Source organism: Haematobia irritans, chromosome 1, assembly GCF_050003625.1.
Source record: "Haematobia irritans isolate KBUSLIRL chromosome 1, ASM5000362v1, whole genome shotgun sequence".
NCBI lineage: Eukaryota > Metazoa > Arthropoda > Insecta > Diptera > Muscidae > Haematobia > Haematobia irritans.
In genome coordinates, this window is record NC_134397.1 from 145899697 (window position 1) to 145916821 (window position 17125).

Below are 17125 nucleotides of genomic sequence, written 5' to 3' on the forward strand. Positions count from 1 at the left end.
TTGACAACATTTACTATAAAAATAAAATTTTGATAAAAAGTTGACAAAATATTGACAAAAATTTCTATAGAAATAAAATTTTCACAAAAATTTCTATAGAAACAAAATTTTGACAAAAATTTCTATAGAAATAAATTTTATCAAAATTTATTTCTATAGAAATTTTGGCAAAACTTTTCTATAGAAATTTAATTTTGACAAAAAATTCTATAGAAATACAATTTTGATAAATTTTTGTATAGAAATAAAATTTGGACAAAATTTTCTATAGAAACAAACATTTGACAAAATTGTCTATGGAAATAAAATGTTGACAAAATTTTCCACAGAAATAAAATTTTGACAAAAATTTACTATAGAAATATAAATTTTACAAAATTTGTATAAAAATAAAATTTGAACAAAATTTTTTATAGAAATAAAATTTGGACAAAATTTTTTATAGAAATAAAATTTTGACAAAATTCCAAATTTTATTTCTATAGAAATAACATTTTGACAAAATTTTCTAAAGAAATAAAATTTTGACAAAATTTACTATAGAAATTAAAATTTAACAAAATTTTGAAAAAATTTTCTATAGAAATAAAATTTTGACAAAATTATCTATAAAAACAAAACATTTGACAAAATTTTCTATAAAAACAAACAATTTGACAAAATTTTCTGTGGAAATAAAATTTTGACAAAACTTTTTGTAGAAATAAAATTTTGACAAAATTTTCTATAAAAATAAAATTTGGACAAAATTTTCTATAAAAATAAAATTTTGAACAAAATTTTTTATAAAAATATAACTTTGACAAAATTTTCTCTAAAAATAAAATTTTGACAAAAATTTCTATAGAAACAAAATTTTGACAAAATATTCTATAGAAATAAAATTTTGACAAAATTTTCTATAGAAATAAATTTATGACAAATATTATTTCTATAGAAACAAGCACTTTGACAAAATTTTCTATAGAAATAAATTTATGACAAAATTTTCTGTAGAAACAAACAATTTGACAAAATTTTCTATAGAAATAAAATTGTGATAAAATTTTCTATAGAAATACAATTTTGCCAAAATTTTCGATAGAAATGCAATTTTGACAAAATTTTCTGTAGAAATAAATTTTTGACAAAATTCTCTACAAAAATAAAATTTTGAAAAAAAAAATTCTATAGAAATAAAATTTTTGTAAAATAAGTTTTTTTGTTCAGTAGAGTTTTGGTAAAATTTTTTCCAAATTTCGGAAGAGTAGTTGTTGGCTCGAGTGACATTAAAAGTAATGAGTTAAGAAGAACTTGCAAATGTTTTTGCTGGGATATAATGACAACACGACAAAATTGAATTGAATCAAATTTTAATTGAATGAATTCATTTTTAAAAGAAAGTGTTTTAATCAATGAATATAAATCTCGGTAATCAACACTTAATTAAGCCAATAAAAAATTTATCTGATTCAATTACTTTATTTCATTGAATTTTGTTGTGAATTGAAATATTAATCAAATTTGTCATATTGTCATTATATCAATTAACCTTTAATTTGTTGTTTTTTCCAAATTATATTAACATTAAAATTGAAAAATGTTGGTGTTAATTATTTCTACGAATAACAAATGTGTCACTAAAACTAGCCCCTTTGGGCTAGGACTTGATTCAGAGTAGGTCTTTGGGGGGTCTAGGACCAATTTTAAAATTATTATGCCTTTACCTCATAGTGATTTAGGATATTTTAAGGCTTTTAAAGAAATTTATATTACAAGGTAATCCCAGACACAGAGAGAAAGAGTTTTTGTAACTTGCCAAAAAAAAAACAAAATATGTATGGTCATCTATAATCTCCCATTCAAATCTAGTTTGCAGTTAGGACAAATTTCATTAATTAATCTTTTGTGGCCATTGCAAAGAGTTTTCCATTGTAATTCATCAGTCTATAATTTTTGGATTTATTGGTAAAAGAAAATCTCAAAAAAAAAAACAAGAAATTAAGACAAGACGTCTATTCTCTAGGGCTACTTCCTTTCAGATGATTTTGTGAGAGACACACCAACACACACACACACATAAACGTTTTGTCTTTGTTTTCTTATGATGCCATAAAAAATGTCTGTTAATTTTTTTCATATATTTTCATTACGTTTTTATATTTTCAGCTGTGGATGAGTGAATTTTTTTACAGTATCATCCAAAAAAAAATCTGTGGGGGAGCCATCATAGTTACGGAAATCCCGACGGCAAAGTTTAGTTAAGAACTTCAACTAGAATTGAAGGAGATGAATAGACGGGACGAGATGAACTCACGAAAAAACAAACCTAATGAAGAAGGTGTATAAAATTCGTTGCTATAAAATGATTCAAAAACAAAAAAAAGTGCAAGAAAAACTCCCGAATTCGTAAAAATTAAAATAAAAACTCTTGCAAAAAAAGGAAAACAAAAGCAACGAATAATTTTGACCAGAACTTTTGTTAGCACTAGATTTTCGGTCGTTTTTTTTTTGCTATTTTAATGGCATTTTTTTGGGCATTAGTTTTTTCTCTGTCTGTGTTTGGAGAGAGCGAGATTGGAGGGTATTTAATTTTTTTCTAATTGAAATTTGTTGAAGTTTTTTCTTCATTTATGCTTCTATTTTTGGCCTTCAGTTTTTGCATTCCTCTTGCCCCCGGCCACCCTAATAGCCTGCTAGACATTTGGTGAATTAATGCGCTTTTTTTCTTGGTATGGAGGGGGGCGATATTCTTCTCAGCAGGAAATAGGAGTAAGCTGGTTTGTGAAAAAAAAAACGAAAATTGTCCAAAGTGTATTGAAATGAAAATCCACTAGCTCCAAAAGTGCTCGAACCGAAGAGTGGGCAAAAAAAAAAGTTATCCCTATTTTTGCAGACGTTTGCAAAACGAAAAGAACCGAAAAAAAAGAAAAAAAAAAACATTTAAGAGAAATAATTTGAAGTTGGACAGGAATAAAAAAGAACCAATTTAATTATTCAAGGTATAATGAAAATTTTAATTTTTTTTTGGGGGCTAAATGTTTCAATGGTTTCAGGATTAAGCTATTGGAGTTTAGCTCATGAACCTACACTGAAAAAAAAACACTTAACTAGTTCCAAAGATATTGTCTTTACTTCAATTAATTTTCGCATTGAAAGGAAGATAATTTTATTTATACATTGAAGAACTTTGAAAACCAAATTGAAATCAGTTCATAAGAATTTTCTTTTAGGTCAAGAAAGACATCCATTTTAAAGTCACATCACCTAGCTCTAACGACAAAACGTCTTCGACAAGTTTATTAAATTAAAAATTCCTTACTTTAAGTTCAAAGACATACAACTTTAACGGAGAGACGCAAATTTCCAAAATTTTAAGCCCTAAATTTAATAAAAAATAAATAAAAAATGTATAAAAAAGAAATTTGTCCTTAGTATTATGTAAATTGCCCATCCTAAAATTTAGATTGAGTAATAACGTAAATATTTTTTTCAGTGAAGAAGCGTATAGCAGATTCGAAGTTCAAATGAACAAAAAACGGCACCACTTGGAGAAGTAAAATTTTAAAATTTTTTCCAATATTTTGTATTTTTTTAACTACAATTTACAAAATACACTCACAAAAAATCCAATTTTCATTTAGCCCCATATATTCAGTTTTTATTGAAAAATGAATAAAAACTGAATACACTAAAAAAAAATATTGACCTAAAATGAAGAAATAAGTAAATTAAATTTTAGGACAAGCTATCGACACAATATTAAGGAAATTTTTTTAATGAAGAAAATTTTAACTAAAATAACACTCATATCCTTTGTTAATTTTTTTGTGTTAATAAATCTACTGCACACTGAAAAAATATTTACATGATATTAAAGATTACGCAAACTAAATTTTAGTATGCACATTTCAAAAAATATTAAGGGCAAATTTCTTTCAAATAATGCTTCAAAATGTTGGTTTTTTTTATTCAATTTAGGATACAAATTATAGAAATTTGTTTCCCTCCGCTAAATCTGTATGTCTTTGAATTAAAGCAATTTTTCCTTAAAATAAAGAAACATTTTTTTTTATTAAAAAAAATGGTTCTTAAATTAACAGAAATATTGAGCCACCGTGGTGCAATGGTTAGCATCCCCGTCTTGCATACACAGGGTGGTGGATTCGAACCCAGTTTCGACCAAATACCAAACAGTTTTTATGCGGTGGATTATCCCACCTCAGTAATGCTGGTGACATTTCTGAAGATTTCAAAGCTTTTCTAAGTGGTTTCACTGCAATGTGGTACGCCGTTCGGACTCGGCTATAAAAAGGCATTTGTTATTTTCATTTATTTAAGCAATTCAAAGCATTCAGAGGTCAGTTTAGTGAATTACAATGAAATGGATCGGAGTACTACTCATGTAAACTTTTTTGTGTATATATCATCTCACTAAGTAATAATGAATTAATTTTTTATTTGATATTATAGAAACTAATTAAATCTTTATGATTTAGAATTTAAGTGTACATGGACCAATATTTTGGGCCGCAATTTTTTTCTGCATATAATAAAAATTTTACACCACGTCTTATATATTTTTGTTTATATAAAAAAAAATAAAATTTTTCTCTTATTTTACATAGTAAAATATTTTGCAAATTTTTTCATGGTAATTAGCGTCGGCAAAACCAACTTCTTTTTGGAAATATTACATATATTTCATATATTTGATCTTGTAGACAGGAATTTGAAAAATTATACCACGGATGGTCTTTTAAATCAGCAGTTTTATTCATTAAGCCTCCTGATATGTTTGGGTAGATTTTTTTTTGTTTAAATTGTAAAACTTAATGGGAGTTTTTAAGACATCACATTTTATTATGTGTGCCCTCTAATGATGCATTTGTTTTAATCACCTGATAACATATTTTAAACTAGGTTTTTTTTTTTAATTTAAACAATTTCTTGTCTTCAGACGTGTTTCCCATTTTAATGAAGCCCCTCTTAAGGCGGGGTTGAGCATAAGAGGCTTGTAAATTATATAAAATTTTATAAAATCAATTATCACAATCACATTTTTTCACTTTATTTATAGGAATAAAAAATAAAATTGGAGTTTTCGATACACTTTAAAATTATTTTAAATAAATTGTTGTTGTTTTTGATTTCAGCTTAAAACCATGCATTGACTAAACTACAAGTGTAGCTTCACCAACAGAGGAAAAGAATAAATAATTTATTATTTATTTATTATTTATTTATAAATTATTATTTATTATTTATAGATTTCTTCACGATGATCTGTTTTAGATTTTATAAGTTTTTTTCTTCTCATTTTTAGTTGTTTCAAAATGTTTTATTATTTTGTGGTTACATTTTTATGGTTGGGATTTGTTTTATTTATATACCGAATGTCTTATTTATATTAAACAATAAAAACAATAACAAAATATTTTATTTGTGGCGATATTTGAACATTTTATTTTATTTTATTTTATTTTGTTTTTTTTTTTTGATTTTGTATTTTTTGGTTTATATACACTCAAAAAAATCTTTAAAATCAATATATTTTTTAGGAAGCTACATTCAAAAAAAAAGTTTACTTGGATCAAAAGATTTTGACCTTCCCTTAAGGATTTTGGTATTGATACCGAGCCAAAGATGTGGCTTCTTTACAATAAAGAAATTTTTTAGCGACCTATCTAGCTTTAAATAGGATTCAGATCTCATTTATGAAATTTGCATTCTCTTTTCGCAGTTTATTAATAAAGGTTCTCACGTACAAACAATTGTCAGTTTAAAAATCCAAATTATAACGGATACTTCAAAGTAAAAAATGTTTTAATAATTCCAAAAAAAAAACTTTAAACTTCAAAATAAGTCTTAGCCTATATTTGAAGCGTTTTTATCTTAAATCTTAACTTTCAATATTTCAGTTAATTTAAAGACAATTTTTTTAATCAAAAATGTGTTTCTTTACCTTAATGAAAATTAGCTTTATTTCAAACACATGCGTCTTTAACAGAGGGATGCAAATTTACAAAATTTGTGTCCTAAATTTAATGAAAAAAAAAATTATTTTATTTTAATTTAAATTTCATTATTTTAAAGAAATTTGTCCTTAATATTTTGTAAATTTCTTTTAATACTTTGTAAAATTACGGGGTTTTATCGCAAAAAAGGAAGATCGCACCGGCCTACAATCTACAAATATTCTTCCAATGCTCTGAGCTCTGAGACTGTTGGATGCATAACAAATTGTTATATTACATTAAGTGCATACTGAATTACTCAGCCATCTGGTTGAGGGATTTTCGGTAGTGAGAAATGTAGAGTTCAAGGATTTGATTGCTTGTCTGAATATGTATATCTTCCAGGTTTTTTGTGTAGACAATTAAACCAACATGACCATCAATATTGGAACAATCTACATAATAATCTAATGGGCGGTATATGTAACATGTCATAAAGGGACATTTACCAAAATCATTTATTAATGTAATATAAACCCATTGGTCCTTCAGTTATATGTGTTGGAAAATGTTTTCTTTTCTCAAATCCGAAATTTTTATCAGACAATATATTTTTGTTAAAGGCAGTAGATATAATATGGCATAAAGGGAATCCGTGCTTGTTGTATAAAATGCGCCTAACCAATTCCACACCAATTTTTCTTAGGGATTTGTTTGGAATTTATTTTCTCAAAAAGTATATTTTAGACAAAAACTTGACCATCAATACTGGAACAATCTACATAATAATCTACTGGGTAGTAGATGTAACATGACATAAAGGGACATTTACCAAAATCATTTATTAATGTAATATAAACCCATTGGTCCTTCAGTTATATGTGTTGGGAAATGTTTTCATTTCTAAAACTCGAAGTTTTAATCAGATAATATATTTTTGTTAAAGGCAGTAGATACAATATGGCATAAAGGGAATCCACGCTTGTTGTATAAAATGCGCCTAACCAATTCCGCACCCATTTTCCTTAGAGATTTGTTTGGTATTTATTTTCTCAAAAAGTATATTTTAGACAAAAACATGACCATCAATACTGGAACAATCTACATAATAATCTAATGGTCAGTAGATGTAACATGGCATAAAGGGACATTTACCCAAAATAATTTATTAATATAATATAATCTCATTGGTCCTTCAGTTATATGTGTTGGGAAATGTTTTCATTTCTCAAACTCGAAGTTTTAATCAGATAATATATTTTTGTTAAATGCAGTAGATATAATATGGCATAAAGGGAATCCACGCTTGTTGTATAAAATGCGCCTAACCAATTCCGCACCCATTTTCCCTAGAGATTTGTTTGGAATATATTTTCGCAAAAAGTCTCAAGTCCGAAATTTTGATCAGACAATATATTCTTGTTAAAGGCAGTAGATATAATATGGCATTAAGGGAATCCATACGTTGGTGTATAAAATGCGCCTAACCAATTCCGCACCCATTTTCCTTAGATATTTGTTTGGAATTTATTTTCTCAAAAAGTATATTCTAGACAAAACATATATTTTTTGTAGTGAAAACTTTTCTTTCAGAACATTAATATCATTTTAGAGACAATCATTATTATAGTTGCCACAAATGTGGATTTGTTGGCTCCTAAAGAAACTTTTTTTTTATTATAATATTGCTTGTCTAGTAAAGTATTTCTTGTTTATACGAATTTTGTATTATTTTGAAAACTCCATATATCCATATTTGAAAAATAGTGCTCTAAAAATTTTGGGAAATTACTTATAAGATATCCAGCGTTGCCAAAAAAGTTGTGAAAATGTTCTTTTTGGATTCGGAAGTGGTGCAAAATTGGCGCAGAAGCGATGAATTTATCATGGGCTTGTCATAAGACGGACAACCGTCCATTTCAACAGCTGTTGCCCTTAATTGGCATCACCGCTTATGGTGGGATCCAAATTCAGAGTTCTGGATGTGAATTAAACACCCAGTAAAAAAATTTGGAATTTCTTCTTAAGGCACAACTTTAAAAGCACTTCCAAAAATGTCCTCCCAAAGATGTTCTTTATTTTAACTGCACAGGAAGTTCATTTGAGTCAATTTTTTATAAATCGCTTTTTTCATATTTTTAATAGGAAATGTAAAATTTTATTGTTTCAAATGGCTTAAAAACAGATTAAAAATTAATAAAATAGTGCAAATTATTTAAATTTTTCCGAAAAAAAGGCTAAATCCTTTCTAGAAAAATTGCGAATTTTTGAAAATATTTGATGTCAAACATTCCAGATAAGCGTTATAATGCATTAAAAATCATACAAATTTTTTAAAATTATTTATTCGTCAAAATATCACAAAATTTCTTTATTCACAACCAAATCACTGGATTCGCATCACACCTTAAGAAGTGATGCAAATTCAGAGCAACGGCTGTTGAAATGGAGGACTTCCGTCATATGACAAGCCCATGTTAAATTCATCGCTTCTGCGTCAATTTTTCACCACTTCCGGATCCAAAAAGAACATTCTCATTACTTTTTTGGCGACGCTTTTTTGCTGGGCAATTTTGTGATATTTTGCCAAAAAAATATTATTTATAATTTTTTATGATTTTTAATGTATTTTAGCATTTGTCTGAAACGTTTGACCTCAAATATTTTACAAAATTCGCAAAATTTTTCTACAATGGATTAAGCATTTTTTTTCGACAAAATTTGAATAGTTTGTATCATTTTATTATACCCACCACCATAGAATGGTGACGGGGGTATAATAAGTTTGTCATTCCGTTTGTAACGCATCGAAATATCGATTTCCGACTATATAAAGTATATATATTCTTGATCAGGGAGAAATTCTAAGACGATATAACGATGTCCGTCTGTCCGTCTGTCTGTCTGTCTGTCTGTCTGTCTGTCTGTTGTAATCACGCTACAGACTTCAATAATGAAGCAATCGTGCTGAAATTTTGCACAAGCTCGTCTTTTGTCTGCAGGCAGGTCAAGTTCGAAGATGGGCTATATCGGTCCAGGTTTTGATATAGTCCCCATATAAACCGACCTCCCGATTTGGGGTCTTGGGCTTATAGAAATCGTAGTTTTTATCCAATTTGCCTGAAATTTAAAATCTGGAGGTATTTTATGACCATAAAGAGATGTGCCAAAAATGGTGAGTATCGGTCCACGTTTTGGTATAGCCCCCATATAGACCGATCTCCCGATTTTACTTCTAGGGCTTATAGAAACCTCAGTTTTTATTCAATTTACCTGAAATTGGAAATCTAGAGGTATTGTAGGACCACAAATACGTGTGCCAAAAATTGTGAGTATCGGTCCATATTTTGGTATAGCCCCCATATAGACCGATCTCCTGATTTTACTTCTTGGGCTTATAGAAACCGCAGTTTTTATTCAATTTATCTGAAATTGGAAGTCTAGAGGTATTGTAGGACCACAAATATGTGTGCCAAAAATTGTGAGTATCGGTCCATATTTTGGTATAGCCCCCATATAGACCAATCTCCCGATTTTACTTCTTGGGCTTATAGAAACCGCAGTTTTTATTCAATTTACCTGAAATTGGAAATCTAGAGGTATTGTAGGACCACAAATACGTGCGCCAAAAATTGTGAGTATCGGTCCATATTTTGGTATAGCCCCCATATAGACCGATCTCCCGATTTGGGGTCTTGGGCTTATAGAAACCGTAGTTTTTATCCAATTTGTCTGAAATTGGAAATCTAGAGGTATTTTAGGACCATAAAGAGGTGTGCCGAAAATGGTGAGTATCGATCCATATTTTGGTATAGCCCCCATATAGACCGATCTCCCGATTTTACTTCTTGGGCTTATAGAAACCGCAGTTTTTATTCAATTTACCTGAAATTTGAAATCTAGAGGTATTGTAGGACCACAAATACGTGCGCCAAAAATTGTGAGTATCGATCCATATTTTGGTATAGCCCCCATATAGACCGATCTCCCGATTTGGGGTCTTGGGCTTCTAGAATCCGAAGTTTTTATCCTATTTGCCTGAAATTGGAAATCTAGAGGTATTTTCGGGTCACAAAGAGGTGTGCCGAAAATGGTGAGTATCGGTCCATATTTTAGTATAGCCCCCATAAGAACGATCTCCCGATTTAACTCCTTGGGTTTCTAGAAACCGTAGTTTTTATCTGATATGCCTGAAATTGTAAATATTCTGGTATTTTAGGCTCACAAAACGTGTATCGGATTAAGTTTTTATCGGTCCATTTGGTAATGCCTCCATATAGACCGACTTCATTTCTTGAGGGTGTAGAAGGCACACTAATCATGAAAATTGCTTGAAACTCAATGTAAAATTTCCAGATTTTACTTCTACAGATTTAAGATTTCAAATCAAGACGTTATTTTTTAATTTTCTTGCACACTTACAAGAGATGTTAATGATTCCTCTAAACCTCAAACAAAAATGGTTCTTATAAATCCAGAATCTGATATAGTCTTCATAGGTGAAATCTTTAAATTTATCTTCGGGTTGTGTCCTCAAGTCCTCAAGCCCTCCTGAAATTTCAAAGGAAACCCTAATATTTGGTTCATGGTGGTGGGTATTTAAGATTCGGCCCGGCCGAACTTACTGCTGTATATACTTGTTATTTCTTACTCTGCTTTTAAAATATTTGAAACAAAAAAAAAAAAAAAAAATACCTAATAAAAAATATGAAAAAAGCTAGTTAAAAAATTTGTATTAAAAGAATTTCCTGTGCATTTAAAATAAAGAACATCTTTGAGAGGAAATTTTTGGAAGTTCTTTTAAAGTTGTGCCTTAAGAAGAATTTCCAATTTTTTTTCGGGGTAGTTCATATGTTTGTTACAAATTGATTTCGTTACGAGAACATAGAAACGAAAGTATGAAAATCCAAAATAAAACTATTGTTTTTGATTTGCTCTGACAGAACATTTTTTTACAGATAAACGAAAAATATTGAATTAAACATGCGTTTCTTTCAAACAAAAATATTAACCAACAAAAGAGAACAAAAAAAAATTTTTTTCTCTCAAATGAAATTGGTCGTTTGTTATAAATTTTTTTCCGTACTAGAAAATAAAACCAAAATTGTGACCGGCAAAATTAATAATGGTATTAAAACATTTTTTGTTTGCTCCGAATGATTTTGTTTTTTAAACACAAAAGAAAACTTCGTTGATGTAAAATTGCAGTTCCGTACAAAAAAAAAAAAACTTTTCTATCGGTGTACAAGTAAGCGCAACTCGAGTTCTCTAAATACCGTTTATGGTGAAATTTCTCTATTTTTGTAAATTCAAAATTTAGTTTTTTTTTTTATTTGTTAGAATCGAACACTGAAGAAATAATTTTAATTTCTCAAAACCGAAATTTTAGACAAACGAAGTTTTCTTTTTATTTTTAATTGTTGCTAAATGCATTAGTCATCTATGGTGTCATAAAATCGAGTTCATTGGTTCGTAAAGAAAGTTTTTAGGAAAATTTCATTACGGAGGAAAGAATTTTTTCTTTGCGGGAAATTTTGGTATTGTTACACTTTAAAGACATATACACAAAAAATGATCATTTTTATTTGCAACTAAAACTTTGTTTGTGGCAACCACTGACAGAGTTATTGTTATTTGGCTGCAAGTAGACGACTTTTGCCACAAAAGGGAACCTAGTTAGTCTCAAATTGTGTTTGCAAGTAAACATTTACTAAGCACTATTAATTATTATTATTTTATTATTATTTATTTTTCATATATATACATATTTTTTTATTTTTTCAATTTATATATTTTTAAAATTTTTAGATTTATTATATTATTATTATTTAATTATTATTAATTTTTCATACAATTTTTTTTTAATTTTTTTCAATTTATTTATTTTTTAAGTCTTTAGATTTATTATCTCCTGCGAAATATTTTCGTTTCGGAGCAAACAAATACTATGCACTACTAATTATTATTATTTATTTTGTTATTAGTAATTATTTTTCATATAAATTATTATTAAAATGTAAAAATAATATTATTAAAATGTAAAAAATTATTAATTTTTTTTTAATTGTTTTGATTTATTATCTATCCCCTGCACAATATTTTCATTAAAACTTTTTATAAATATCATTTTGTTTTCAGAGAATTTGTATTGTCACAAAAGAAAATGTTCACTATCACCAAATAAGTATTATTATTATTATTTTTTTTTAATTTCTTTATGTTTTTCATATTGTATTCCAATGTTTATAATCTTTATAGCAAGGATTTATTCATCCATAATATTTTATTTTATTTTAGATATTATTTTAGAATATTTGGATGTAGTTTTTTTTATATGTTTTATTGTTGTTTTTCGATTTTATAAATCCACATAAATTGTTACAATATTTTAAGTCACTAGCACTCTTTTACAATTCATTTATGTAAATCTTTATTATTAATTTAGGTATCTTAACTGCTGCTGCTACTATTTCTATTGTTTAGATTTTTGTGATTATTTATTCATTACGAGGTCACGTTTGTTTAATTAATACTGTACAAAACCTTTTTGTTTTTTATTTCCACTTTTTTAATTTATTTGATAATAATGAACTAAAAAAATATTTTTTTGTATTTAATTATTTCATATTTTACATATTTTACTCAGATTTTTAATTGTTATATTTATAAATTTTTGTTTATTTATTTTTTTTTTTTTTGTAAATATTTTTTTTTATAATAACTTTTATTAAAATTACCAAAAAATGCACAAGTTTTGTCCACAATCCATTAAAAATATTTATATATTTTTATCACTTTATATTATTTTCGTTTAAATCATTAAATCATAATATAACATTTTTTTTTTTCAATTAATTTCTTTATGATTATAAAAAAAATATCATTATTAATTTTCATTAAAGTAAACTCAAAGAAATAAAGACACAAATGATCAATTAATAAAAAAACACACGCACACAATAATATTTTTAAATTTTTTTTTATTGAAAATAATAAGAAATATTTCTTTCTTTCAAAATAATATTTGATTTAATTGAAATTGCAAAAAAACGAAATAAAAAACAACTGAACGAAAGGTTTAGAAACTCAAAGAAATGCAATAACGCATGCAGTTACAAGTCTTATTACAAGAACGCGCGTAATGTTGTTGGAGCGTATTTAGCGGCGAGCAAGTGAGCGCGTAATGCAACGATTGCGAACTAAAATGAAAACGATGTAAAAAAGAATCATGGCAATAACGTTAAAACGCGTTAAATTTGACAAATAGCAAAAAAAAAACACAACACTAAAACAGAACAACAACAGACTTCATCAACATCAACAGAACAGAACACGGACTACATTGAACACAGGGAGAGAGAGTGAGTGAGAGAGCCATCAACAAAAATTGCATAGAACACCAGAGTTCACCACACAACCAGAACCCCCAACAACGGACGGCGAAGAAAAGTAAGGCATGTAAGCGACAATTTCACAAACATTTGGCCGACGACAACGATGGCGAACACAATAACGACAACACAGAATGCAGCAAGACGAGGACGATGACGGCCATGCCAATAACTATAGAGCGGGAAACAGAAATAGACCGGGAGATGTAAAAGGAAAAACTACGACAACACAGAATGCCACGAAAAAAACAAAAAAAACAAAACGCTGTACACCAACACATTTATATTAACGATTACATTATTGGTTATTATTGCTGTTGTTGTTGTGATAAAGAGTTGTTAATTTTAGTTTAGGCATGGAGAGCCATGTTTTCCTTTTTTTCGACTAGCGTTGTAAGTATTCCGTTGTCGGGGTTTGAGAGTTTAAGCTTTTAATTCGTATGGGCTCTCCCTACTCTCTGGCTCGAAATTTCTAAGAAACCCATTCCGAATTTAAATATCATTTTGTTGTTGTTGTTGCTGTTCTTGTTTTTTTTTTTTTAATTCTAAAAATTTTGCGGTTTTTAGCCATGATGAATTTATTTATTTTTTATTTCAAAAACACTAAAATATTCTTCCACCTCCATATTGTTTTCTTTGAATGTATGCGTTTAAGGTTTGTCACCCGCATTTATAAAAAATTAGTAAAAAAAATATATATATATATTTAATGAAAAAAGAGAGCATCTTTGTTAATACTCATTTTTATTTACAAATGATAGGCGCGATCGGAAGTTACTCGGATCGTATCGGCCGCATCCGAAAATGCGTTCCGTTGCATATCGGATGCGTTGTGTTTATGCGACTGCCACCGTCAAAGTTATTTGCAAAATTATATCACACACAGAACCCTTAAAACCCATACAACAACAATAATGAATAAAATACTATGCACACACACACACAAATATAAATACGTGTACATTAACTCTCCTATTAATGCACTCGCAGGCTTACTCACTCCGCCATCTAGAACACAAACATCCATGACCACGGTGACGTATCAGCGTCATGCACTACAATATGGTGTATGCGTTAGCGGCCTACTACACACATCGAACATCCAGCTGAGTTCTATTCTGTTCTTGAAACCACCACGAAGGAAAGCTCACACATACACTGTATGCAACTAGAATCAAGCAAAACACAACTAACATTAACGTCACACCTTAACATTAAAAAACTGCATTATTTTTTGTAAGTTTAGCAGTAGCAGAGAATAATGCAGTCGCAGCTGCATTCCGGGCAGAGAAGCTTATTCGCTGCAACTGTGAGTTTTTTAAGCTCTGCTGCAGTTGACGTTCGTTTTGTGTTTGATTATGAAAAAACACATGAAACAGCTCACGTTATTCATATACAACCATCAGCACCCCATCGTCATCATCATCATCATCGTAATAATAGCAATGCAACATAGTGAGAGAATAAAAAACCAGCTGCAACAACAACAATAAATTGAATCTCACAACCGCAAAACAAAACGAATGAACATCATTCGAACATTTCCTAGCTGAACAGCTAGCAGAACTCTAAACTGGGCCTGGACATGGTGTGCGTGTGGTGTGTTGAATTCTGCTACACAACAATAAAAGGGCTGTATTTATCAACATCCATCCACCTTTCTCATTATCAACATCATCCCCACCACACACAGCAAATTAAGAGAAGAGAGTCAAAGCTTAATAGAACAAAACCCACATACTCATATATTCACCAAGGGGGACTAAAGAAATACACTTAGGAGGAGCAAAGCTAAGAAGAAAATAAGCCGAATTACAACAAGTGAGCAAGAGTGCATTTTATTTATACCCTCCTCCTCTATAACATACGATGGTTTTCATACGATATGATTTTCATTTCATATCGTTTGTAACACGGTGAAATTGAGATTGTGACGATATTCATATGTAGCTTAGTTTATAGAATTAGGGAAAAAGTGTTGTTTTTTTAAGCAAACAATGCATGAAAAAAATCAATAAAAATCAATTTTTTTAGATTTTCAATATGAATTTCCAGTTTTTCAACGATTAAAATTCGATATTTGAAGATGCACTGTAAAAAACTAAAAATCGAATAACAACACTAGGCGCGGTTAGCTTCACGATTATAACAGATGGTAGAATTATACCAAAAATGGTAAATTTTTACTGTTTAGTAGATTGGTAAAATTATTGATGTTTTGGTAGATTTTTAAAAATATTCCTCTCCAAATAAGAGGTACTTCACAAATTACCTCTGTTAATAGAAATCCAGACAAAATTTTCTATAGAAATAAAATTTTGAAAAAATTTTCTACAGCGATAAAATTTTGCAAAAATTTTCTACAGTGATAAAATTTTGCAAAAATTTTCTAAAGAAATAAAATTCTGACAAATTTTTCTATAGAAATAAAATTTGGATAAAATTTTCTATAAAACTAAAATTTTGATAAAATTTTCTACAGAACTAAAATTTTGCAAAAAATTTCTATAGCGATAACATTTTGCAAAAACTTTCTACAGCGATAAAATTTTGCAAAAATTTTCTATAGAATGAAAATTCTGTAGAAATTTCCTATAGAAATTAAAATTTGGCAAAATTTCCTATAGAAATAAAATTTTGACGAAATTTTTTATAGAAATAAAATTTTGACAAAATTTTCTATAGAAATACAATTTTGACAATTTTTTCTATAAAAGTAAAATTTTGACAAAATTTTCTATAAAATAAAATGTTGACAAAATTTTATTTAGAAATAAAATTTTGCAAAAATTTTGTATAGAAATAAAATGTTGACAAAATTTTCTATAGAAATGAAATTTTAATATAATTTTCTATAGAAATAAATTTTTTACAAAATTTTCTATAGAAATAAATGGGTTGATGGGTCTCAATTGGCCCAGAATTTGTAATTGGGGAGTTCTCTACGTTGGACGACGAGAGCAGCATATTTGACGATGAGGCCGCTATTTAGATGCGATATCAGCATTTTCATCGATATTCAGACAGCGATAAAAGCAATGGGCAATACAAAGATAAGATCAAAGTTAGTGAGCGGCTGTCGTAGAGGGCTTACGGTTCTCACTGAACAGCATAAGGGCCACAAATCAATAGCAAAAATGGGCTTCTTCGACGAAAATAAAAGCAGACACTCTAGTATACTAATGACGATGCAAATAAAGGAGAAGAAGTCATAACAGGACGCAACACTCTGGGAAATCACATGATAAGGATCGGTCTGAAGAATAACGATATTTGTAGATGGTATCCTGAAGGAAATTACACCATATGATGGGATTAGGGCGAACTGAACGGAACAGTGACGATGATGAATAGAAAAATTGTTTGAGGAACCGCAATGGACCATCTACGGTACAAATAAAAGTCGTCTTGGACAGATTGGTGTCATCCTCCATAATCTCACTTTTTGGACGCGTATGTAGAATCTCCTAATTCTACACTAAACAAATGAACCTACTATGAAGGAAAATTTTGGTTAATTTTAGGAAATTTCAATTAAACTGAACTAAAAACGAAGAAGGGTTATATCTGTCCATATTTTGATATAGCACCATACAAATCGACCCCCTGATTTGGGATCTTGAGCGTGTAGACAATTCAATTTTTACCTGATTTGCATGCCTTTCAAAATCTAGAGGTATTTTGGGTACATAAATAAGTGTGCCGAACATGATGTGTATCGGTTCATAGTTTGATATACACCAATCTCCTGATTTGACTTTTTGGGCTTCCAGACACCGCAATTTTTATCCGATTTAC

General features: G+C 28.8%; 1 protein-coding gene across 2 annotated transcripts in view; it reads right to left on the reverse strand.

Annotated features, from left to right (window-relative positions):
- Nucleotides 1-17125, reverse strand: part of Eip93F (Ecdysone-induced protein 93F) — a 586579-nt gene that overhangs the window by 250170 nt on the left and 319284 nt on the right. The window contains exon 1 of one of the 2 annotated variants that reach the window (XM_075291854.1): nt 13065-13935. The exons of the other annotated variant lie outside the window; for it this stretch is intronic. The gene's annotated coding sequence lies outside the window, so the exon portion shown is untranslated. Of the gene's footprint in view, nt 1-13064; nt 13936-17125 lie in introns of those variants that run through there. 2 annotated transcript variants of the gene reach the window in all.